The sequence below is a fragment of the Nyctereutes procyonoides genome, unplaced genomic scaffold, assembly GCF_905146905.1.
Source record: "Nyctereutes procyonoides isolate TBG_1078 unplaced genomic scaffold, NYPRO_anot_genome, whole genome shotgun sequence".
In the NCBI taxonomy this organism is placed as follows: domain Eukaryota; kingdom Metazoa; phylum Chordata; class Mammalia; order Carnivora; family Canidae; genus Nyctereutes; species Nyctereutes procyonoides.
In genome coordinates this window covers 46,103,861-46,127,634 of record NW_026575139.1, presented here as the reverse complement: position 1 = coordinate 46,127,634, position 23,774 = coordinate 46,103,861, and the positions used below count along the sequence as shown (strand labels likewise).

General features: G+C 45.6%; 1 long non-coding RNA gene across 3 annotated transcripts; it reads left to right on the top strand.

Moving 5' to 3' along the window:
- Window positions 1–3,551: 3,551 nt before the first annotated feature.
- On the top strand, window positions 3,552–22,141 carry LOC129496097 (uncharacterized). Of its 3 annotated transcripts, none has more exons than XR_008661663.1 (4): window positions 3,552–6,444; window positions 10,875–11,209; window positions 12,551–12,624; window positions 20,231–22,141. It is a non-coding gene; the product is annotated as an uncharacterized LOC129496097 (long non-coding RNA). The 3 variants fall into 3 exon arrangements; XR_008661661.1 differs by having other exon boundaries at window positions 10,875–12,624; window positions 20,231–20,752; window positions 21,522–22,141; XR_008661662.1 differs by having other exon boundaries at window positions 10,875–12,624.
- The last annotated feature ends 1,633 nt before the right edge of the window (window positions 22,142–23,774 follow it).

Genomic DNA, 23,774 nt, shown 5'->3' with positions numbered 1-23,774 from the left:
GTGAAGTTTCCCTGGTATGTGTAAGGGTATGAGATGGAGTGCATGGAACTGAGCACTCTGGAGGGCACAGTTCCAATGACCTCACTCACATTGGGTGGAGTTATAGGGTAGAAACAAAGGGACCAGGAATCAGCATTGGTATAATCTCAAAAAGCAGAGAAAGCTGGGAGAGCCGAAGGCAGTGCTTAGGGAATAAGATGGTGAAGTTCAAGGAGAAAGCAAGCTGAGAGACCTTGGGGAAGGATGACTGTCAAGATTCCAGATTGTTGGTTGGCTCATCAAACACCCTAAAATCATGGCAGGAGATGGGTTTAACTTTCTCGACTTGGGCCTGCGTCCCATGTGAAGCTGTGTCCTCAGCAACAACAAGATTTTGTATCCCTTTGACTTGTCTTCAGTTTTCTAGTTTGCCAGCGTTTGGCATTCCCGTTCTGGTTAAACAGGGCCACGAATCCAGTGCTGTGCTGAGTGGCATAACTCCAGGAGGGCCCTCTACAAGAAAACCACTCCAATAGCACAGTTCCTGGGCACTGAGGCACTTATTGAATGAACAGAGGTTGAATAAATTCATTTCCAATTCAGTTCAGCAACATTCTTTGAGCACCCACTGATGTCAGGCTCTCTACGAGGGCCTGAGACCAATCAGGATGGGAAAAGTGAACAGGGACACAGCCTGCTGCCCAAGTGCTACTAGACTCACTGATTCTACATTAGCGTGAAACCTTAGAGGCTTCCAGACAAAGCCTTAAGCTCCCTCTCCTGGGCTCAGCATTTGCAAATTTCCTTTAGAACCCCAGAAACTCTTTAGCTTGATAAAAAAAAAAAAGTCCAAGAATATTTGGCCTGTCTCAGGGAAATAGAGTCAGAATGTGTATGCCTGGGACACAGCTGCTGCTGGATTCTTAAGGGAAGACCCTTCAGGCTCTACCCAAGAAAGCCCCTCTGGGTTCCCTCTTCCTGATCCCCAAACTGGGAGGGGGGGCATTTACTGCTGATCCCCTCTGCTTCATCTCTTACTCATTTTATTCAGAAAGGGGTCCGAAGATCTCTTTTCATTTTCACATAGAAACAACCCCTGTTTCCCAAACTCCTGCAGTGTTTCTTAGAAACCTATCTAGGGGCTGGGAACAAGACCTATCTCTTGTTTCTAACAAGAGCTAGTGCATACAAGAGTCTTCTCCTTCTGTTTCCCAGAAGGAGAGTTCAGGAAAAGAGCCTTCCAAGGAGACCCCCTAGATCCCTTCTTGCTGCTCCCACATTCAAGTAGCTGGTTTCCCTTGCTCTGTGAAGCAGTGAGGCTTCAGTAGAGCAGGGCTGGGGATTTAGCTAGACTAGGACAGCTGCCAGCACGGCTCTGCCCTTGGAGACTTCCAAAAAAGCTTCCCACTCTGTTGTTATTTGCCTGGGTGGTCATTAATGTTCCTGCTGCAGGCCCTGGGTGCCCAGGCTCCAGTCACATGAGCTGTAAAATCCCAAGTGAAACTGGAGCATCCAACTTCTGTATGTTCAGTTTGGGCTCCAGGCCTCCTTTGTCAGCACTCCACCCCTCCCTGCCTCAAACAGAGAGACAAATACAGCCTGCAGGGAAGAAGCCAGAGAAATACAGGCACTTAGGACACTCGTGAGGAGGGGCATTGGGGAATCCCTCTACACTGAGGCCAACTTTGATATGGAGATGGAGCAAAGGAATCCAGAAACCCTCTGTCTGAGTCCCAGGACTCTGGTTCCATTTAGACTTCTAGGGTCGTCCACTCCAGAGGGAAACCCTGGAACTGGACCAGCTAGGGTGATAACTGGCAACCCTTGGGACACATTCATCTACAGATACATCACACAGTATCATCAGAAATTTGATCCAATCTATAGATTGGAAGAGTTATAGATTTATGACTTCTTTTGCAGGAAAAAAACAATCAGAAGATACTTCTCACCTGGACTCTCGTGGCAAAACAGACTGTGCTATTTAGAGTGCACATCTGACAGCTCTCCGCACCCCCTACTCTCCATGACAGCCCTCACACGGGGACAGGGGCTGTTGACTTTGCACTTGCAATGCCATTTTTCTTTAGTAGAACAGATTTCTCTATACATCCTTAGCCATCAAAAGTGATTTTTTCTGCACTTGACCTAGTGATTCCTATTGGCATTTGAATTTGCAAACCCTGATGCCAGGCACCTAGAATAGCCAAGAGTGTTGCAATTGAACAGAAAATTAATCCAAATAACTTAAACAAAAATGAAAAGAGGGGTTGGCTGTCTTGTGCAGCTGGAAGAGTATCTGGGCAGCGACAGAAGTGATGAAGGGACTGTGGCAATCAGAGAGAAGGGCCATGCACCCCTGCCAGGATTCTCTCTCTAGCTCTTCCATCTGCTGGTCCCTGCTTGTCTTTGCATGTTGCCCTCATTCTCTTTCAGCAGAGGTGCCTTGGTCATGTGGTGAGGATCATGGCCATTAGAAGCCCCAATTTAGAAATTCCTGTAGAAAAAAGAGCTTCCTTTCTCCACTTCTGAAAAATCAATCCCAGGAAAGGATGCCAGCCTCACTTGGGTCATACACCTTAGGCAGGATGTTTTCTTTTTAAATCCAATATGTAAGTAGCTTGTCACTGTTCTCAGTAGGTCACAAATATTAACTTACTTAATCCCTGCTTTTTTTAAAAAAAAGTTTATGAGTTAGTCCAATTACTATCTCTATTGCAAATGAAGAAACTGAGACACAGATAAGTAGACTTCCCAAGGCCACAGAGCTATTACTTGGTAGAACTGGGATTTGAACCCTGGTGCTCTGGCTCCAGAGTCTATATTTGTATCTTATGGTTGTATGGTTGTCCCCCTGCACTATAGTTGTGCAGATTTGCACAGCATAACTCTAGGGGAACAAACCCTGGACCAAAACAGAGCATGACCTCATAGGCAACATGGAGGACAGGGGCAATCACTGGTTGTCAGGGTTAGTGGGAGACCAATGGTGGCTCATATCTGATGGGTGTGGGGGGTGGGTGCTGTGACAGCCCCACTGGTCCACATTTACTAGGGGCAGAGGAGTTCCCCGGTGAAAGAAGCCCAGGCAGACAGTGATAACATATGACCATCTCATGAGCATCCAGGGTCAGTCATGACTATAGCATCTGCCTATCTTCCTGCTCCCTAAAGACGTCTAGGTAGCAAATAGCCTCTGGGAAGGACATTCTGGCCCATGGTCTCTTCTTTAAGGGAAAAAAAAATAGAAGAAAATATTTAATCAACCAAACAATAAAAGGCAAACAGAAATAGCTCAATGTCAACAACACAAAAAAGGCTTAAAAGAAAATTCTCATAATCACCGTTCACATGCTGAGCCTTTTATAACTCCACTTTTTAATTGACAGACACCCCCCCAAAAAAATTACCTAACCTTTCTGAATCTCAATTTTTTCTTTCCCTTTTTAAAAAAAAAAAAAGATTTTATTTATTTGAGAGAGAAAGAAAGAGCCCAAGTCGGGGTGGGGTGGGGAGAGGGCAGAGGGACAAGCAGACTCCCCACTGAGCAGGAAGCCCAGTGCAGGGCTCAATCCCAGGACCCCAGGATCATGACCTGAGCTGAAGGCAGACATTTAACAGACTGAACCACTCAGGTGCCCCTGAATCTCAATTTTTTTCATCTGTAAAGTGAGAGATAAAGCCTATCCAGGTTGTTAGGATTTGGTGAGATAAGCCGTCACAGCTCATGGCACATAGAAGGCTCTAGAAAATGGTAGCCATTAAAGAGCCAATTTTCACCTTGGCTCTCATGGGCAAGTGTCATTCAGAACCCTCTCACAATCATATCTAGGGTATCCCGCTGATAATTGCACAGACTGCCACCTCTCCTAGTTTAGCCTCAGTTTCTCAGGATGAAACACAAGATATCCCCTAAGGAGCCTTGCAAAGGGCAGTGAGAGAGTCATGTGCTGGAGATGGAGTGGGAGGGAGGTGTCAGGAGAGGGTCAGGGGGGACTTGGTACAAGAGACTGAAGGAATACCAAGAGCTCTCATGATGAAATGTCATGGCCATAAATAAGATGATACAAGAAGGAAAGGGAACAGGAAAGGGGTGGGGGATGCAACTTTGAAATAGATAATTGTGATTACTGCATTTTAGGATTAAAGGAAACTTAGGATCCAGTTGAGTGGTTAGTCTTTTAAAAAAAAAATAAAATCTTGCACAGAATCAAAATCTGCAAAATAGATAAAGGCGAGCCGCCCTGGATAAAATGAGAGCTTGGGGAGCAGTTGGTTTGGTTTCCATGCAGGGCTGCTAGGAACAAAGTTTGAAAACCAGATCTGGGTCAATGCAGGAATCCAACACCACCACAAATATCCACTCACTTGCACTTCCCAAATGAATTACCTCTTGCATTGTCCACCCCCAAACTTAGTGTCTTAAAACAACGATTTTATTTGCTCCTGAGTCAGTTGGGCTGAGCACAGCAGGGAGTCTCTGGGGGTTACCTCTGCAGCTGCATCATCTGGAGGCAAAAAGGGGGCTGGATGGGCTAAGATGGCCTTACTCACACATCTGGTAGTTGGCGCTGGCTCCCTGCTGGGCTTCTCTTCCAGGAGAACCACTCCGAGACTGTACATAGCACTGAGTTCTAAGGGGACAGGCTTAGAAGCTGAAAGTTCTTTAGAGATATGAGGTAGGAAGTCCCATAATATCACTTTTGCCACATCCTACTGGTCAAAGCAAGTCACAAGAGCAGATCAGATTCAAATTGAAGGTATGGAGAAATAGACTCTTGATGGGAGGAATGTCAGAGTCACATTGAAAAGAGTTGCTTGCACAGGAATGGGAGGAATTTGGGGCTATTTTTTTTTTTCAAAATACAAAATCTCATTTTCTGCAACCTTTTTTTCAATAAGCTTGGCATATATCTGGTATATGAAGATGATAACTTGTAGTATACGTGGGTGAATGTGGCAAACCCTGCTATTATATAAACCCTCTCATTATTCGTTCTCCATTTTTTTCTTATTTACAGAACCTCAGTTCTTTTTTTTCCAGACTGGCCATGTGCCCAGTTACAAATATTCACCCTCCCAGATTTCCTAATAGCTGGAGTGAACACATGACCCAATTCTGGCCAATGAATGTAATCAGTAGTCTCCTGGGTAGGGTCTCCAGGAGAGCTGTTGTTTTCTTGATCAAAGGGAGCAAGCTCTCTGGCACTTGCCTTTTGCATTTTTCCCTGCTCCCTTCCTGTCCCCCTCCTGCCTGGAACCCATGTGGAACATTTACAGGTGGAGCAGACATTTTGAAACCATGAGACTAGATGAATAGAAACACAGAAGAAGCCTGATCTCCAATGGCATCATGGTACATCTTCTCTAGTCATGGACTCCCTATATCTGAGCTTCTCATTCTCTGGAAAAAAATAAACCCTACTTAGTTAAGTCTGTTAGAGCTGTGGTTTCTCCTATTGAAACAGGGAGTGACAGTGAGATGAGACTGGGAAGGAGAGCAGAAGGCTGACTGACCATCAAGGCCCATGACTGGAAGACACCATCATTGCTATGCACACTGAAATGAATTTCTGTCTTTTGCTGTGCTCATGTGTGTTTGTGTGTATTTGGAGGTGCCTGAGTCTAGAGATAGATGGTTTCGGTATAGGGATGATCATTTGTATATAAGGAATTGCTGTTGTTTTTGCAAAATTTAAAATCAAATTGGAGTCCAGAGTTTGAAAAGCTGAAATAAATTGAAAGTGAAAAAATAAGTTCAGTAGTAATGACTATAAATGCTTGTACTTAGATTTTTAAAAAAGATGTCAGCATGGGAGAGCTTAGTTTCACAGCCTGAGGGTTGGAGTTGACTGCAAAGGCTTAGAATGAGCTCACAGAATGAGCTGTGAGTGCCAAAAGCTCTGGCTCACCCTCTATGATGATTATCTAGGCTCCAGAATGCAGAGAGCAGACGTCCCTCAGCCTCTACATGGTCAGAGCATTGGGGGTGAGCATATGTCCATCCTAGGACTGACAAATGGAGCCCAGTCAGAGAAAGACAAGGATGACATCCAGGACCTGGGAAAGTTTAGCTTTGACAAGAGAAGACATGGAGGAGCCTGAAATGATAATAGCTGTAATAAGTCATCTATCACTGTATACAAACCACACCTAAAACTAAGTGGCTTAAACCAACAGCAACCATTCATTTGCTCAGGATTCTGCAGTCTGGGCTGGAGAGATTTTTTTTTTTCTCTGCCCCATGTAGTGTAATGGGAGTTGGGCTCACTGACACACTTGCAGCCAGCTGGCAGGTTGACTGGGGCTGGAGGAGCCATGATTGCTTCACTGGCATGTCTGTCACCTCGACTGGGATGACTGGACTGGCTGCACCCCTCTGCTTCTTGGGCCCTTTCAAACCAGTTCTCCACAAGGCTGTCATCTGCAAGGAGGCAAGCCCAGGCTTCATGGCTTCTCAGAACGGTAAGAGTGAAAGTGGATGCTACAAGGCTCTTGATGCCCAAGACTAGAATTTTTGTAACATTATATTGTACCAAGCAAGTCATAAGACCAGTCCAGATACAATTTGGAAAGGGACCACACAAAAGTGTGAATTTAGGAGTGTGATTCACTGGGGTCTATTTTGTAGCAGTCTTTCAAAATAACTAATATTCAGTTTTTCTAGAGTCTGTATAGTTCATGAAGGACATTTTCTTGTCCTATTTGATCATTACAACTTCATTGAGATTATGGTAAGGGTATGGTGGTAAAAAAAAAAATCAATAAAAGCTCTGACTTATGGCATTTGTCACTCACTTTCCTTGGTGTAAATACTCCCACCATGGCTCATTTTAAACGACCAACACAAGATCACTGAAAGCAGAAGTGAGAGGAGGGCCACTTGGCAGCTGGCTCTCACACACCACTGTATACAGTGGGGATTAGCTCTACTTGCAGATGAGGTGATGAGACTTTCTCAAAATCACACACAACCAGTAGTAGCAGATCTGGAACCCAACCCAGATCCAAACTGTATGCTTTGGTTATAACATCACCCTATCTCATAGCAATTTTCTTAAACATCTGAAGGGCTGCTATAGAGAAGGAGTAGCAATAGTCTAGGTTGCCTCTGAAGGCAAAATAAGTGTCAATGTGAGTAAATTTCAAAGAGACAGATTTCAGTGTAAGAAAGTCAGTATGAAAATGGATTCTGTAATCATTAGCCATTCAAAGAGAATGAATTACTTTGTGCCGTAGCGTTGTCCCTATCTTTAAAGGGTCTGTCAGAAGCCGGATCTTTGAAGATTTCTGAATCAGAGGAGAGGTTGAAGGTTGAACTAGAGAGCCTCTAAGACCCCATAAGTCTTAGATTCTGATTGTAAGAATGTTCTTAATTCCCAAATCTAGAACAGCTCAATATCCTCTTGAGACCAAAGAGTGTGAGAGAAGGGGAGAGAAGAGAAGGTGAGTGTTAAATCCTGGGAGGAGCTTGGCCAGAAGAAACGTAGCAGTCCTGAGGAGATAGGTCTCCTGAATACGTTCAGGTGGGAAAATGGGTCTTAGGAGGGTAGCTCTGGTCCAAGTGACAGAACCATAGGACTCATAACACAGAAGCACAACTTTTATTTTAAAGTCAACTCAAACGACAGCCCCCAGAACTTGAGTCTGAAATGTCAGGATGTTCTCAGGGTAGCAGAATGCAGCTATTGATATCGCCTAGCTCTGTGGATAAGGCTGGCTTTCTAACTGGGCTTCTTTAATTTTTGCTGAGGATTTGGCATTTAGTCTCCGACTCAGCCAGAACCTGCTGCTCCTGCCTGGCTGTGCTGCCCCACTTTTGCTTGGGGGTCTGTCAGTCATGGGCACCTCCCCCTCAGCCCCGCCCCGGGGGCTTCCTGAAGCAGTTAAAGATTCTAGTTTTATAATGAGAACCACAAAACTGGAAGCTTTCCCAAAGGAACAACTCAAAACTTGAGGAATAAATCTCAGCCATTTGAGAATACACACCTGGGATGCTTTCCGGGATGACTCAGGCATCACTGGCCATGCCAAGAAATTACTCAGGTAATCATAAATCCCAGGAGCTTCCAGGGAATGCCCAAGACCGTTACTGAAGTAGATAACTCATCTCTAAGAGTAAGTCCTTTGACTCAAAAACGTACAAGTCCATGCATCTCTGATTTTGAAGAGCTGCTATTTTCCTGTGCTAAACCCAAAGGAAGGAAGGCAAGTTGACCAAGACAAGTCTGGTCTTGCTCCTTCAGCTGGAAGCTCCCCCAAGTGAGACTAGCCCCATCAGAGACTTTCAAAGATGCTTTCACATCAAGGTTCCCAGATTTACTGAGTGACATGCTCCCCAAAGTCCAATACATCCATCACTCATGTGTAGAAGGGTCTGGAATGGCTAGGCAGGATGTGAAATAAGAAGAAACAATGGGGGACTAGTGGTAGGGAAAGCAATGATGGTCCCCAAAGCCACTTCCCTGGAGACACTCTCCTTTAGACCATAGGAACCATCATCAAAGTACACACAAATCACTACCAGCTCTAAAAACCAGGGGAACCCTCTCCCCAGGCTCAGAGTGCCTTCAGTTATCTTTGGTTTGCTCCTGCACAGAAATAGGTCTAAAAATGTCAGCAAAACAGGGTATCAGCAATTAAATTAGATCTTCCTGGGATGCCTGGGTGGCTCAGTGGTTGATCCTGGGGTCCTGAATCAAGTCCCAAATCAGGTCCTGGCAGGGAGTTTTTCCCTCTGTCTATGCCTCTGCCTCTCTCTGTGTCTCTCTCATGAATAAATAAATAAATACAATCTTAAAAAAAAAAAAAGAGCTTTCCATTTCCTCACTCAGCAAATGGCTGGATTTGGGCATCCATCCCGATCATGGAACTGTGGGACGCCTGGGCCTGGGGCTGAAGCCAGCTAAGGGCTCCGGTGTTGGGGCTGCTCCATGAGATCCAAGTTCCTTTCTGGGTCTACTTCTTCTCTTTTCCACTCTTCCCCTCAGCAACCTCAAATCACAGAACACAGTAAACTTAAAGATCATGCTAGTTTGAGCACCTAACTTTACAGGAAAGAAAGTCCCAGGGAGGAGGAGCAGAGATGCTGACTTTTGAAGGACACTCAACTAGTTAATAAAAAAGTCTGTAATCAGATGGTTCATACCACTAACCTTTTCAGTGCATGACCCTCTGCCCCACTTCTCTCTTTCCCAAATAAGGCATAGGTGCCAGCCTCCAACATGGCAGTCACACCCTCACATAGCTCTTCTCTCATGAGAGTGGTCTGTTTAACCAATAGAACATAGCAGATGGGATGGGATGTCACTCTGAGATTAGGTTATAAAACTATGGCTTTTGCCTTGGGCTCTCTCTTTCTCTTAGATCACTTACTCTGGGGAAAGCCAAGTGCCACAGGCAGGCAGGCTATGACAGGCTCACAGGGTGAGGGAATGAAGTCTCTGGCACAACCAGTGAGGAGCTAAGGCCTGCTGACAATCACGTGGCTAAGCCCCCAAGCAGACCCTACCCCAGCTGAGCCTTCAGATGGCTGCAGCCCTGGCCAACAGCTTCACCACAACCTCATGAGAGACCATGAGTCGAAAACCCCAGCTGAGCCTCTCCTGGATTCCTAATTCACAGAAACTGTGAGATGATCAATGTCTATGGTTTTAAGCTGCTAAGTTTAGGAGTAATTGGTTATATGGAGTAGATTAAAAACACTGGGGTTTTTTTCTTGGCTGTTTTTTCCCCCTTGGAAAGAGAGAGAGAGAACGAGAGAGAGCTATGAAGGCAAATCCCAGTTTACCAGTCAACAAGACCCTGCACTACACTATTTTAAGAGATGAAACTGTGGCAAATCAGGAAAAAAAAAAGTAAGCTTCCCTGGAGGCTTGGGGCAAGAACCTCATTAGTGCAGGATTAAGTGTCTTCCCAGGCCTCAGTGAAAGAGGCTGGGCTGCTAGAATGCACCAGCTCCCTTTATAGAAGTTGTGAGCCTGTGGCACATGCAAGTGCTAACTACATTAGATGCATAATGTATAAACCTTACAGAGCTTTTGAGACGGAGTTACTCTTTGGTGGCTATTTTGTGACTTAAGGGTGCTCCCTTAAGTTAAAGATGATTTCCTGCGATTCTGGTTTCCCATCTGGGGGATGGGGTTGGGAGGGAGTTTCTGTGTGGTTTTCAGAGGCTTCAATGAAGGCAGAACCAGCACTCGTCCTCCTCACCCTATTCATTCCCAAGTGGACCAGTCCAGCCCTGTCTGCCCAATAGACACATCCAAGCGAAGCTCTTTGAAAGGTGCCTCAGCAAAAAGCATTCTACAAATGCATACATTCCACAGAATGTTGTCTCAGGGGTGCTTTCTGACAGACTTTCTTGTTGGAAACTCCAAAATCTAGGGTCCTTATGCAATAGTCTCTATCCTACGCACTCTACCCTATATGCTCAAAAGTGAGCTCTGTCTTGTTTTCTATCCAGAGAACCTATAGCTGGAAGCATAACGGGCTTTCCTGTGCCCAGAATGTGTTTCCTAAAATATAGCTAAACTAGGTTAATGTCTTTTTTCTTTTCTCTCTTTTTTTCCTTCTCCCCCCTCCCCCCCTTGAAGTGTAGATTTAGAGCCCCTGGGAAACTTCCGAGCTTTTTATTTTAAAGATACAACAAGAACATAGCTGTACCTTCACTTACCGGAGGAATATCAAGCAGACAGGACAGAAAGGTGGGCCCTGACCAGCTCTCCCAGGTCAGCCAGAAACAGTAAAAGCTGGCCAGGACCCACCCCCCAAAGCCATGGGGTCTCACTATATGCAGTGATACCTAATTCATTTGGTGCAGGCGGGTGGGGGGGGGGTGTTCTGGAGGCACTTCCAGAGCTATTGTTTGCAAGCTAACAACCTTGTCTCTCCAGCTGTTCCTTAGTCTCTTCAAGAGACCAGGAAGTAGAAGAAAATGAAGAACTTGGAGCCAGAAGTCAGTCTCTGCCAACAGGAACAATGGGTGCAATTGTGCTTTTCACAAAGCAGCAACTGCTCTCAAGGAGGATGAAATGAAAACATGTGTGTGCTATTGCAATCATGAGGATCTCAGCATGGGGACTTCCGGATGGACAATTCCAGAATCTTAGGGTGCTGGGAAGATTATCCTTCCAGAGAGATTCTATAGCAAAAGTCAGAGAGTGGCTACTTGCTGGGTGAGCTCTCCAAGCAAGAGAAAATGCAAGTATGTGCTTTCTTCAAAACCAAGGTAGGGGAATGATGCTGCTGGACGGTCTTCATTTTAGTTCCTCCTCTTTCTTCTGTCTGTCTGGTCTTGCTTTCTCTCTTCAACGTGGTGTTTGTGTTCTGTTTCTCACAACCTGCTATATTTACAGATCAAAAGACAAATTTCTAAAAATTCACTGACCCAACTCTCTCACCTCTGCTGATGACTCTCAAGAGTCTGTTTCTAGCCCTGACCCCATTCCCAAGTGCCTGATGAAAATCTCTAGCTAGATGTCCACCCTAAGTTCCATTTTTTTTTAAGAGGCCATCCTTCTCTCAAAACGGTTCCAACTTCCAACTATGATAAGCTAGTAAATAAGGGATATGTTTTTTATTTTAAAAAAATATTTTTTTTACTCTTCACTCTCTTTCATTCCCCATTCCAACCTGTTCCCAAAACCTGGTACATCTTCCTGTAAAATGGCTCTTGAAGTCCTCTCATTCCTTTCCAGGTCTTCTCTTGCGATCCTGCTTCAAGTCTTCTTTCTCAGACATTTGGTTCCTATCCCTACTTCTCATTACCTCTTTACCTCCACCACTCTCTCTCCCATTTATTTGAACACAATGTGATCTTCCTATCAGTCAGACAAGTCTAGGCTATGCTGTGATAACAAATCACTCCATGGGCAGCTCTGGTGGCTCAGCAGTTTAGCACCGCCTTCAGCCCAGGGCCTGATCCTGGAGACCTGGGATCGAGTCCCACGTCAGGCTTCCTGTACGGAGCCTGCTTCTCCCTCTGCCTGTGTCTCTGCCTCTCTCTGTCTCTCATAAATAAATATCTTAAATAAAAAAAAAAAGTTTAAAAAAACAAATGACTCCAAAATCTCAAGCTTAACACAATAAAGGCTAACTTCTTATTTGCATTATATATTCATCATGTACTTGCTGTAGCTCTGCTCCAAGTTGTCATTCTGGGACCTAAATGAATGGGACCTTCCCTGTTTGGGACCATGTCGTTCTCAGTGCAAAGGGAAAAGAGAACATGTGAACCATGCTACAATCATCAACACTTTTGCCTAGAAATGGCACATATCCCTTTTACCTTTCATGGACAAAAGTGTCACATGCACAAGTCTGATGTTATCTAGGCAGAGATGTGTAAGCCTTTCATAGGAAAAGGAAATAAATGATTGTCACTATAGTTGGCCCCAGTACTTGTTCCTACATTTCAGTTTTCCTCTTCTCCCTAGGACTTAAATGCCATGTGTTGAAACCCCAGCCATCTCACTGTCCTGTTTACTCTCTTTGGCTCAGAGTGATTTCTCTTTTCCATGACTTTTAGTTGACTTTATAATCAGTAGTCCCCTTACTGGATTTGTTTTAGGTGCCTACCTGCCCATGGCCCTTCAGGTGGTCTTGTGATCCGCTACTCCTGGCCACAGCTCACTGGATCTTCAGGTATGGCAAGTGACCCAAGGATAGCCAAAATACAGGCTCATTGAAGCCAGTGATGATGATGGCTAGGCTTCAATGATGAAGGCATCATCATTGAAGCTTAGGGCCTGGGCCAATCAAATATAGAAAGAACTACCAAACAACTACCCAAAACAGAAGGAATGTAATACCACTTGGAGTGGTTGTTAAGGCTGAAAGGATGCTCAGAGGTAGAGTCAGAGCAGGTGGGAGATCTGATTCAGTAAGCTGAGGTTAGGAGAGAACAGCAGTTATAGGAACAGAGGATGTGGCATTAGAGGGAGGAGCAGAGACACCACGAGAGGGTGCAGGGCCTTCTGTGAGAGTGGCAGGGGGGCTTGCCAGTCCTCCATCCTTCTCCCTTCCAGTGCCAAGCACATGGGCACTTACAATAAATCCTTTTTGAGACAATTTGAGGGGGTCTCTATTTTTATTAACAGCAAATAAAACCACCTTGCATTTAAAGAAACATTGTCAATTTGTTTCATTTGAGTTTAGTTTGACCTGCCCATTTAGACTTCAGGCCCTCAAAGCAAGGTGCACGTTTGTGTCCTCTGTGAGCCTGCTCTAGTGCGGCATAGGCTTCCACACATTCTATGAGTGGCTTGCCATCCATGTCCACAGATCTTTGCCTCATTGTCCTCCTCATCATCTTCTTTGTAGCCAACTCTAGAAAATCAACCCAAAGCATTACTGCTGAATAAATGGGAAAGCAAATACACATTTCCTTACCCAGGAAACTCTCTAGGTCCACTGAGCACAAGTTTCTGGGACCTTCATAGTTGACGTACTGTGGACAGTGGTCCAAGTCTCTTTCAGCACCACCCCCCTTGGTAAGTTGCCAGACCTCAAATTAAGCCTCTTAAAAATGGGGTTACATCTGGTTATGGTGAGAGGAAAATATTAAAAGTGAAGAACTATTAGCTGAACAAGAAATGACACAGACGCTCCCTGCTCCTCACTCTGCTTAATAAAATGCCCTGTGTGCTCAAATCAGTCTGATAAAGTGAGTGGAGCCGGGAGCCAGCTCCTGGTCACTTGGACCACCCATCTGCTTCCACGGAGCCTTTGGATAGCTTTTGTTCCTCTTCCCCTATCCTTTCTGCCTTCCAAGCTCCCAAGTGGAAGGCAAAGTTGGGGGAACAGGGGCAGGAGAGTCCACATACAGCTTTTTCATGTGTGTGTTCATGCACACACAAGAATTAGTCAATCTAGAAAGCCTTTAGTTAGAGTCTGAAAAGACCAATGCACCACTTTCCCCTTCCCCTAAACATTGATTTGGGGTGAAAAGGAAAAAAAATAGATGATAGAGATAGGTAGATGACAGATGATAGAGGGATAAATCGATCCACAACCAGCCCTCTCCAGTTAACATCAGCTCTTCACTCCTGGGAAGTGTACTTGTATGATTCCCAGGAGCTGAGCAGAAGAGGCCCTCCTGAAGGATTTGGCCCCACTCAATAAGCCGCTGGTTGTCTGCCAGTGGAGAGAGGACCACTTGGGTTTCTCTGTTAAGTGGAATGATGAAGAGAGACTCCAGTTGATCTCACGGTCTTCAGAGCCTATGTGAGGCAGCAGGGAAATCAGCTGAGACCAGTGGCTGTCCCCAAGTTCCTCTGTTAGTTGACACTTAAGGGACCTTGTACTAGTTTTCTTGGGCTGTCCTAACAATGACCCACAGACTGGGTTAATTGATTGGTAAACAGCAGAAATTTATTGTCTCATGGTTCTGGAAGCTACAGGTCAGATAAAGGGTTGTCAGTAGGGTTGGTTCCTTCTGAGGGCTGTGAGGCATAATCTCTCCCTAGCTTCTGGTGGTTTGCTGATATCTTTAGCATCCTTGGCTTGTAGAAACATCACCCTGTCTCTACCTTCACGTTCACTTGGTGTTCTCCCTGTGTGCTTGTCTGTTTCCAAATTTCCCCTTTTTATAAGGACACAAAACATGTTGGATTAGGATTTACCTTAATGACTTCATTTTAACTTGATTCCCTCTGTAAAGACCCTATCTCCAAATAAGGCCATATTCTGAGAGTGGGGGTTAGGACTTCAATGTGTGTGTGTGTCTGTGGGTCTGTGATGGGTTCACCATTTAACTCACACCTCATCTGACCCAGTATGCGAGGTCTGCATTCCTCCCCCCGCCCCCCACAGCGGCCCTGAGTTTTATAATCAGACACACTGACCTTCTCCCTTTGAGTCTTGACCTCTTGGACTCAATTAGCCAGAGGCTGTGGAAACAGGCTGATGAAGGCTGGCACTGCTTTAACAGCTCAGTGCAGGGAGGTTCCATTAAAGCACTTCCAATAATTTTTGCGAGTTTTTCAAATTGGTGCATGTGATCAACTTTGCCTGCTTTTTCTAACTCTTTAAGCTTCTTTGGAAAGGATGAGAGGGAGCCTTGAAGGCTGACTGCCTCCCTGAATTTTGTGTGATTCTGTAGCAGGACTCTCATCAGGTAGCCACTGAGGGAAGATAGCAAGAGCTCAAGAATCTTTGGGCTGTGAACTTGTCATTCATGGAGGTGGAAACACTGAGGTCAGGCCTAGCTCTGGTGTGGGAGTTAGGAAAGAGAAAAGGTACAGAGGTGAGGGGAGGACAGGTGACCAGGGTGGGAGTGCAGGGGGTCAGGAAAAGAGATTTGTTATTTTTACAGGCTTTTCTATAAACTAGGTAATTGTGGGTTGTGCCCTCAAAAGAGATAAACGTTCTCTTCATTGGGCTGAAGGGAAGTTGAGTGTAGTCATTGGGATTATATTTGGCTTTGTGTAACAGAAAATCTGAAAATAATAGAGGCTTTATAAAGATTGACCTTTATTTTTTTACATGAAAGAAGCCTGGAGATAGGCAATCCAGGGCCAGTATGGCAGTCTTATGATCTTCAGGGAACAAAGCTCCACTTAATATACTGTTCCCCCAACCTTAGCATGTCTCCTCATGATCCCAGATGGCTGCTCAGCCACCGGCCATCACATCCAGATACCAGGTAGCAGCAAAAGGGCTTCTCAGAGACTTCACACAGTTCTGCCTACATCTCATTGGCCAGGTGGTCATGTAATCTTTTCTCTGGGTAGCAACATACCCAGCAAAATCTGGGGATTTGTTATTAGGAACAGAAGAATGTTGAGGGGCAAACAGTGGTCTCCACCACCACACTACATATGAAGAGGACCCAGTTACTACCTAAATTTCCAAGTTCATCCCCCAAAAAAGGATGTTTCTGAAGCACAAATTCTTTGTCCTGGAGAATCTCATATCCCACTGAATGTGAATGATCCCTCGGGCCTCAGTGTCAGATTCAGTTTCCCCAGGAATCTTCTGGGTCCCTGAGCCTACATTAGCCTCTTTGTCATATGCTCTCACCACACCTCGTGGTGCCCACGTCATTATTGAATTATTGCAAGTTATCTGTGTGAGGACCACTTTCCTTATATACTGGACAGTAAGCCTGGGAGGGCAGGGGCTCTTCCTTGCTCACCATTATCTCCATAGTTGATGTAGGAGAGGAAACACTTGCCTCTCCCCTTCTAGGTTCTGTAGCTGGACCTAAGAATTAAACTGACATAGTAAGGCAGATTAACAGGAGAAAAAACACACATGTTTAGTTTATGTTTTTACATGTACCCAGGAGTTTTCAGAAGGAATATGAGGAGCTGAAAAAGCTGTTAGGCCCAAATATACTGTGAGGAGAAGATAAAGAGGTTTGGACTAGAGGTAGTAAATTGTGGGCCAGTGACTAAGAAATGTATGGGGGAAACCAATAAAAGATACTGATATTAGTATTGTTTGTACAGGACCTTTTTGGCATCTTCTTCCAATCTCTGGTGAGAGATACACCTGTCTCTTCTCAGGGGAAATTTTATGATCTGCTTTTAGGTAAAAAAAAAAAGGGGGGGGGGGGAGGGAGGTCAGAGAACCCTTCCTGGTTCTACTGTTTCTCAAGTGACTTCAGGTCAACATAATCATTAACAGTGGCATATTTTGGGGTGGCATGTTCTGAACCCCTACATAGACCTTCAATAAATATTCATTAGCTGACTGACTTTGAGTGATTAGAACAATAAAGAAGCCTCAGGTTCAAGGCCATTTCCCATGAGACTTTTCTTTAACAGATTTGCCTAGCTGAGACGGGGGCAAACCTGGATTCTCCTGTGCTGCACACCTGTCAGGTTTCGGGCAGCTCCTGCACCCACACGGATGTCTGTGAGGGATGTGGGCTGAGGCTGTCAGAAGAGCTTTTTTGAGGACTCCCATGGTAAATCTCACTTTACAAAACCAGCTCCTGGGGCACCTGGGTGGCTCAGTGGTTGAGGTCTGCCTTTTGCCCGGGTCGTGATCCTGGGGTTCTGGGGTCGAGTCCCGCATCGGGCTCCCAGCAGGGAGCCTGCTTCTCCCTCTGCCTATGTCTCTGCCTCTCTGTGTGTGTCTCTCATGAATAAATAAATTAGAAATCTTAGAAACAAAACAAACCCCAAAACCAGCTCTAGCCAGAAGCATGCCCAGGAGGGCAGCAAAACAGAGACTATAGTGGTGTGGGTGAGTTTTAGATCAGAAAACGCAACTGGCTGCTCAATGTTTTGGGAAGAAAAGTAGGTCACCTTCCTATGCTCAGTTCAATGGCAAGCCCAGGCCCTAAAGGGGAAGGAAGGGTTGCGTGATCTCTGATGTCACAGGAGGCAGACAAATTTGGTCATGCTCAGCTTTATGAGAACTACCTGCCCCACCCCCTGGCCATTCTCAAGACTCCCTAAAAATCAAGAAAAAATCTGTCCAGGCTTTTAGGTCTTGGATACAGAATCTTCCCGGGGCCAAGTTTTTTAAAGAAAGAGTTCATTTCAGCACCACCCAAACCAAAAGGCAGAACCCAGAATCCAGAATGGCTCCCAAACCCTCTATTTTAAGCTTGTCCAATTAAGAAGGAGCATTTTGCATTCTGGCTTAGGATCATGGGGTTTTAAAGGAGAGAGCAAGTTTGTGGGAGCCCTGGCAGGGAGCCTCAAGAGGCCTCAGGGTGAAGCGCTGCCATGAGGCAGGCAGAGGAGAGGCTCTGTGGACAGGCCCCCCTCCCGTCCCCCAGCCCATGGAGAGAGGAGAGTGAGATTGAGAAATGAAGACTGGGCTCCAGTTTGGCCAACAAAACCCCCTGCATCCTGTCCTTCCACATGCAGCGCTGTGATATGAGTCATAATGATCCGGTCATACTTCAACCACTTCTCCTTCTGACAGAGAAGCTGAAAGTGATGTTCCCCCTCAGTGTGATTTGGGGGTCCTCTGGGGCAGGATGGATGAAGAGGTGCTGGCATTGTCACCCTGCGGTTTGCAAGAGCCAATGACAAAATGATCAGACCTTTTTGAGCCTCTTGTGAAACCACTGGTAACCTGAATTCTGCCACGGTGGGAGTGTTTACACTGGGGAAATCGGCAGATACCACAAATTAGGCTTTTTTTATTACCCTTTTTTTCTCCAGAGAGCAGCTTTAGTGGCACACACTGCGTTAGTCATGAGGCAGGAGGCGCCCTGAGTGGGCTTGAGGAGACGGAGGGATAGGACCGGAGTGAGCAGTGCTGAGCACTGGGCACTGCCCCTGACATCTTGGTGACACCATCCCTCTCCATTCCATGTGCATTTCCTTGGGGTGTTTTCTCCGTGGAAACACCAAGGGCTTCCACTCCTGCTTTATCAGGGTACGGGAAGAAGTTTACTCTCACTGGCCCCTCTGCTCAAGGGCTCCAAGAGGATCATTTTCTTGCAGAAGGAGGAGAGAAGGAAAAGCTAGAGAGATGCCTCTACTGGCAACAAGTCAACAGAAAAGCAGATATGGGCAGCATGACAGTCAAAGGTGGGCTTCCTTCATTCACATCCTCTGACAAAATCGGCAAGCCAAGGGTGCCATGAAGGCCACAGGTGACATTTCTTGTATGTGTGGATCCCTCTGCTTCAGACTCTGTTTTCAGAAGTCACAAAAGGTTGAAAGGGAAACAAATTATTTTCCTGAAAAGGATAATAAATGCGAACAGGAGGGGTATAGAAAAGGATTGTTAACTTTTATTGCACTGGCCAGCCTGGGGTAGGGGGGGTGCTTGTGGAAAAAAGATTTCCAGGACTTTTCTCTGAGAAGTTTAGACTCTAGAGATCTAGAGAGGAGACCAGAAATCAGCTTTTTTTTTTTTTTAAAGATGTATGTATGTATGTATTTATTTATTTGGGGGAGAGAGAGAGTGAGTATGCACAAGCCAGGGGAGGGGCAGAGGGAGAGTAAGAGGGAGAGAATCTCAGGCAGGCTCTCCACTGAAGGCGATCCCAGAACCCTGAGATCATGACCTGAGACAAAATAAAAAGTCAAATGCTTAACTGACTGAGCCACCCCAGTGCCCCTGAAAATCACCTTTGTTTTAGAGCCCTACTCCTCCTCTTTGGTCAGCTGCTGGCGGTCTCAGGACTGCACTCTGAGAAGCTGGTTAGAGATGGTCCTCAGGGGGATATATCAATGGTAGACTGATCCCTGGGCAGGACCCTCCCCAGTGCCCAGGCTCTGCATTGCCTCACATCTTCAAGAGTCATCCACTGATACGTGGGCCCAGCAGCGTGCTGGGAATTACTGGAACAGCATAAAAACACGACAGACTGTTCTCTTCTCACCACTGTGAGTGGGGAATGGGGTAGAGCCTGGGAAAAGTAGTCCTTAGGCTCTGAGAGGAGCATCTGGGTTGCCGTGGTGGAACCAGTGACCTGTAAGAGAAGTAGGGACCTCTAAGAGGAATTTAATCATTCTGATTAATTAATTAATTAATTAATTAACTCATCCTGAAGGATTATTCTGCTGAAACTCTGAGTAGTAAGGACAAAGCACTGGACAATTTGGTCAAAGTCAATGTGCCAGGCCTCAGCCTCTAAGCCCTGCCATTAGCTGCTCTCCAGCCCAGGAAGAGGCAGAGAGGGGAGTGTAGGGAAGCTCTGGGCTTTGCCCTTCACCTATAGGAGGTCAGCCCTCCAAACTCCTCTCCACCCACATTGACCACCCTGCCTGCAGCCACAATGCCCCAGGGCCACGCAGAGTGTGGGACAGCCCCCCCCCCCCCATACAGCCCCCTTCCCCCCAGGGATCTAGGGATGACAGTGAATTTTCATATCTCAGCATAAGTGCAAGGAAGTCCTTCCCCCATGGGCTCAGGCAACCTTCTGGGAACTATTAAAAGCTGCCAGAAGTCAGTTTTTCTGTTGGAAGCACCTCTTTATAAATGTAAATGAGTTTACATTTATAAAGCTTGGCAAAACTCATTCTAAGAACCAATTCACTTGCAAAGATGAGGTGAAAAGGGGCCATGGCTTCCCACAGATGGGCTCACTCTGAAGAGAAGCTCCTGATCCACAGTGGTCCCCCCCCCCTGCCGTTCCCCAGGAAGACACCCCACTCCCCATTCACATGGCCCAGTCCTGCCAGAGGACGTCACTGCAACAAAGAAAGAAAGAAAGACGCCAATCTTCACCTTTGCCTATTGTACACCACACCACCAGAGAACTCTACTGCAGCCCTTCCTTGACTGTGCACTTTATATTTATTTGTAAACCACTTCCTGTTTCCATTTCTAGGTCAGAAACCAAGCCCACAGATTCACTCAGCCAGGTGGCCCAGCTATTATCACCTGTCAGAGACCATGGCAGTCTCTCAGGGACGGATCAGAGGATACAACTTGGAAGGACAAGATATTGGTTCATTCTTAGGAACACATATGAACATTCCTAGGCTTTTTGGAATGCTTCATGCCTAGGACCAGAAGGTTGGCATGCCTGGAAAATCTGTGACTTGCTTGGTTTGCATCTCTCTGCTGTGCCAATGTGCAACTCCTCAGCCCCCTGGAGGTACTAAACAAAGGCACTTTGGGAAGGCTTTTTGTAAAGACCTGGCTGGAAACCTTGTTCTCCCAAGGGGCCAGGCCTGCCAGACCATCATCAGGCAATAGCTGGTAGTCCCTGAGGAAGACATGAACAAGAAGCCGTTTGAAAGCATTATCTTCTAGAAAATAAATTTCAAAACAAGGAAGAAACCACAGCTCAGACAGACGTGAGCGGATGTTCAGTAACCTGGGTTCATGGGAAGACCATCAAGAAGAGGTATTGCACAATTTTTGCACCTTCCCTTCATGATTGCTGAGCAGTTTACTCAATCTGATTTCACCCGGATTATTCTGATGCGACACTGAGTGCGAAGGACAAGGCACTAGATGATTTGGTTAAGGTCAATATGCCAAGTCAGTATGAGTCGCTATTTTGGCTTCTCAATTCCACTCTCTGAACCTTTTTTCTGTGGAAATGTATTGTAAGCTGGAACCCACCTGAGATGACCCAGAAAACGCTGAGCACCAATCTTCTCCCTATGCCTCTGAATGAATCAGGCATTCAGGGCTGTGTGGGGCCAGGGCCTTGGGGCAGAGTCCCTGTAAAGGTTGCACATGTTGCAGACTCCTGCATTACATTTTCTTCCACAGCAGGGAAGAGGGAAGAACAGGCCAGAAAGGCCCAGAAACTCAGGCCAGCCTAGGAGATAGGGATGAGGGCTGCTATCCCGAAAGCCGTCAGGAATGCAGAGACTGGCTCTCCAGAGAGTACCGTCCTGAGTTCAGGGAGGTAGCTCCCAAGAGAGAAACATATATTCTGAGTCTAGTCATGCAGAGAAGCAACAATGCCATATGCAGCTCTACAGAAAACAGAACACAAAAAATGTCTTCCTTTTAATTACTGAGGGTGTAGGGAAATAGGAACTCGCATACTCTGCTGGTGGGAATACAAACTTGGAAAAATTTGGTTGGTTGGCAACTTAGTAATGTATGTTGGAGGCAGAGACAATGCTTTGCATTCACCAAACTCTGTGTTTTCTTCCTAGACACATAGGAAAACTGCATTTCCCACCCACGGTTGCAGTTAGGAGCAGTCATGTGATCGAGTTCCAGACAACTGGAAACTGGGCAGAAGAAATGTTATGAGTCAATTTCAAGTCTAGCCCTAAAACCACCCGTGCAGTTCTCCATTCTCTCTCTTTTCCTTCTCCTTCTCTCTCTCTCTCCTGCTCCCTCATTTTCTCCTTCCCCTTTCACCTATCAGCTGAAATCAGAGGATCCATTGAAGAACTCTAAATCTCTGGAAAATGGAAAGCCATCATATGAACAAATCCTGGATCCAGCAAACTGTATAGAGCTCCTTCTACCCCACAAACAGATGTGACCTACACTGAACTGTAAAATAAGAGAGAAATACATTTCTTTATTGTGCTAAGCCAATGAGATGGGGAAGGGGGGCGGTGTTACAATATTTAGCCTATCTTGACTGATGTGATATCAAAATCCTTTAAAATGTCACAGCCAGAAGCTTTGACCTGGCAGTTACATGCTTTGGAACATAGCCAAAGGAAATAATTAAGAATAGTCACTATAGTATAAAAGTTGTAAATAACATTAACTTCCAACAATGAGAGTCATTAAAGAATAATACAACTCTGCAAAGAAATTTTGTGCACTGAATATGATTGAAATGCATTTGTTGACATGAAAAATTTTCATGATATGTACATGAGAAAGAACAAGTAACAAAAACATGGCAAGCATGAACCTATAACCATTTATACACAGATATGCAAAGAAAAATGTCCGGAAATATACCACAATAACAGTGATTATTTCTGGTAATAGGATTACAGATGGCTTAAAAAAAAAGATTTTATTTATTTACTTGAGAGAGAGAATGAGTGAGAACAAGAGCGAGAGAGAATAAAGGAGAGAGAGAAAGAGAGAGCATGAGTGGGGTGGGGAGGGGCAGGAGGAGAGAGAGAAGTAGGTTGCTCATCCAGCAGGGAGCCTGATGTAGAGCTCAATCCCAGGACCCTGGGATCATGACCTGAGCCAAAGGCAGACACTTAACCAACTGAGCCACCCAGGCACCCCTATAGATGGCTTTAAAAAAAGATTGCCTCTTTTTTTTTTTTTTTTTTGCAGTTTTATGCTTTCGGCAATGAACATATATTTCTTGAGTTAAAAAAAAATTTTTTTTAAAGTAGCCTGCTGGAAATGGATAGATCTCCTCCAAACTTGAGACCTGGCCTTGCTCTGAGGATAAGTGTACTGTGTGCAAGGGGAATCCAGGTTCCTTGATGCAAGACTGGTCAGGGACTAAAGCCCCACCTTTTATGGGGTTAAACATCCATTTCATCTCCATCCATGGGAGCAACTCTCAGGCCCTTTGCCCAACCCTAGGGTCAGTCCAACTCACAAACTGCCCTGACTTTAAGGAAGGAAACCTTTTTCCATCACAAGGTTTTCCAAAATTTCCTCAGAGAGTTGATGAGGCTCCAAACTCTCTTCTTTTTGGATCTGAGTTTGGATAATTTGGGAAAACTGTGGCCACAGATTTCCCGCCCCCACAGTGAGCTGGGTGATGCAGCCTGTGCCCCTGCTGTGGGGGCCAGGGCAGGAAATTACACTCTAACTATAGGTCTTTATTCAGAAACCCAGCAGCTTCACCACAAAATCAGTTTGAGAGCCCTGAAGCCTTGGCGCCCTGACCTACAAGATCAAAGAGTCTCATGCAATCTCTCCAAGTGAACTTTGAACAAAAAGCAATGTGGCAGGGTTTTGTTTTGACCTTCCCACCACCTGATCATGCCAGAATGAAGTTGTGACTGCAACTTTTTTTCTCCTGCCGAATTATCCCCTGTCCTTTTCAGCAGACCCTCAGACAGAGAGAATAAGCCACTGAGGTTTCCTGTTGAGGAAGGTTCATTGTGTTCTGTGAGGGGACCAGACATTAACACAACCCATGCATAAGTTTTTGGTGTAGTAAGAGCTATTTTAGTTGAACTTAATGACTTTTTGACAAACCACATGTCCCCAAAATGAAGACATATGAGGAAGAGAAGACTTATTTCTGACATGAGATCTTGACCCATTGCATCAGGAAAGGGGCTTCCCCTAGAGCCAATGAAGAGTGAATGCCTGAGGGCCTGAGAACACCTACAAGAAAGCCTTAGCAATTATTTTCCATCCCTCTCCATGACTCAGATTCCACCTGCCCGTTGAGGCCCAGCTGAAGAGACGGCTCACAAAGGCCTCTGAAGGCAAGTTAGGCCCCACCACTCACGCTGCCT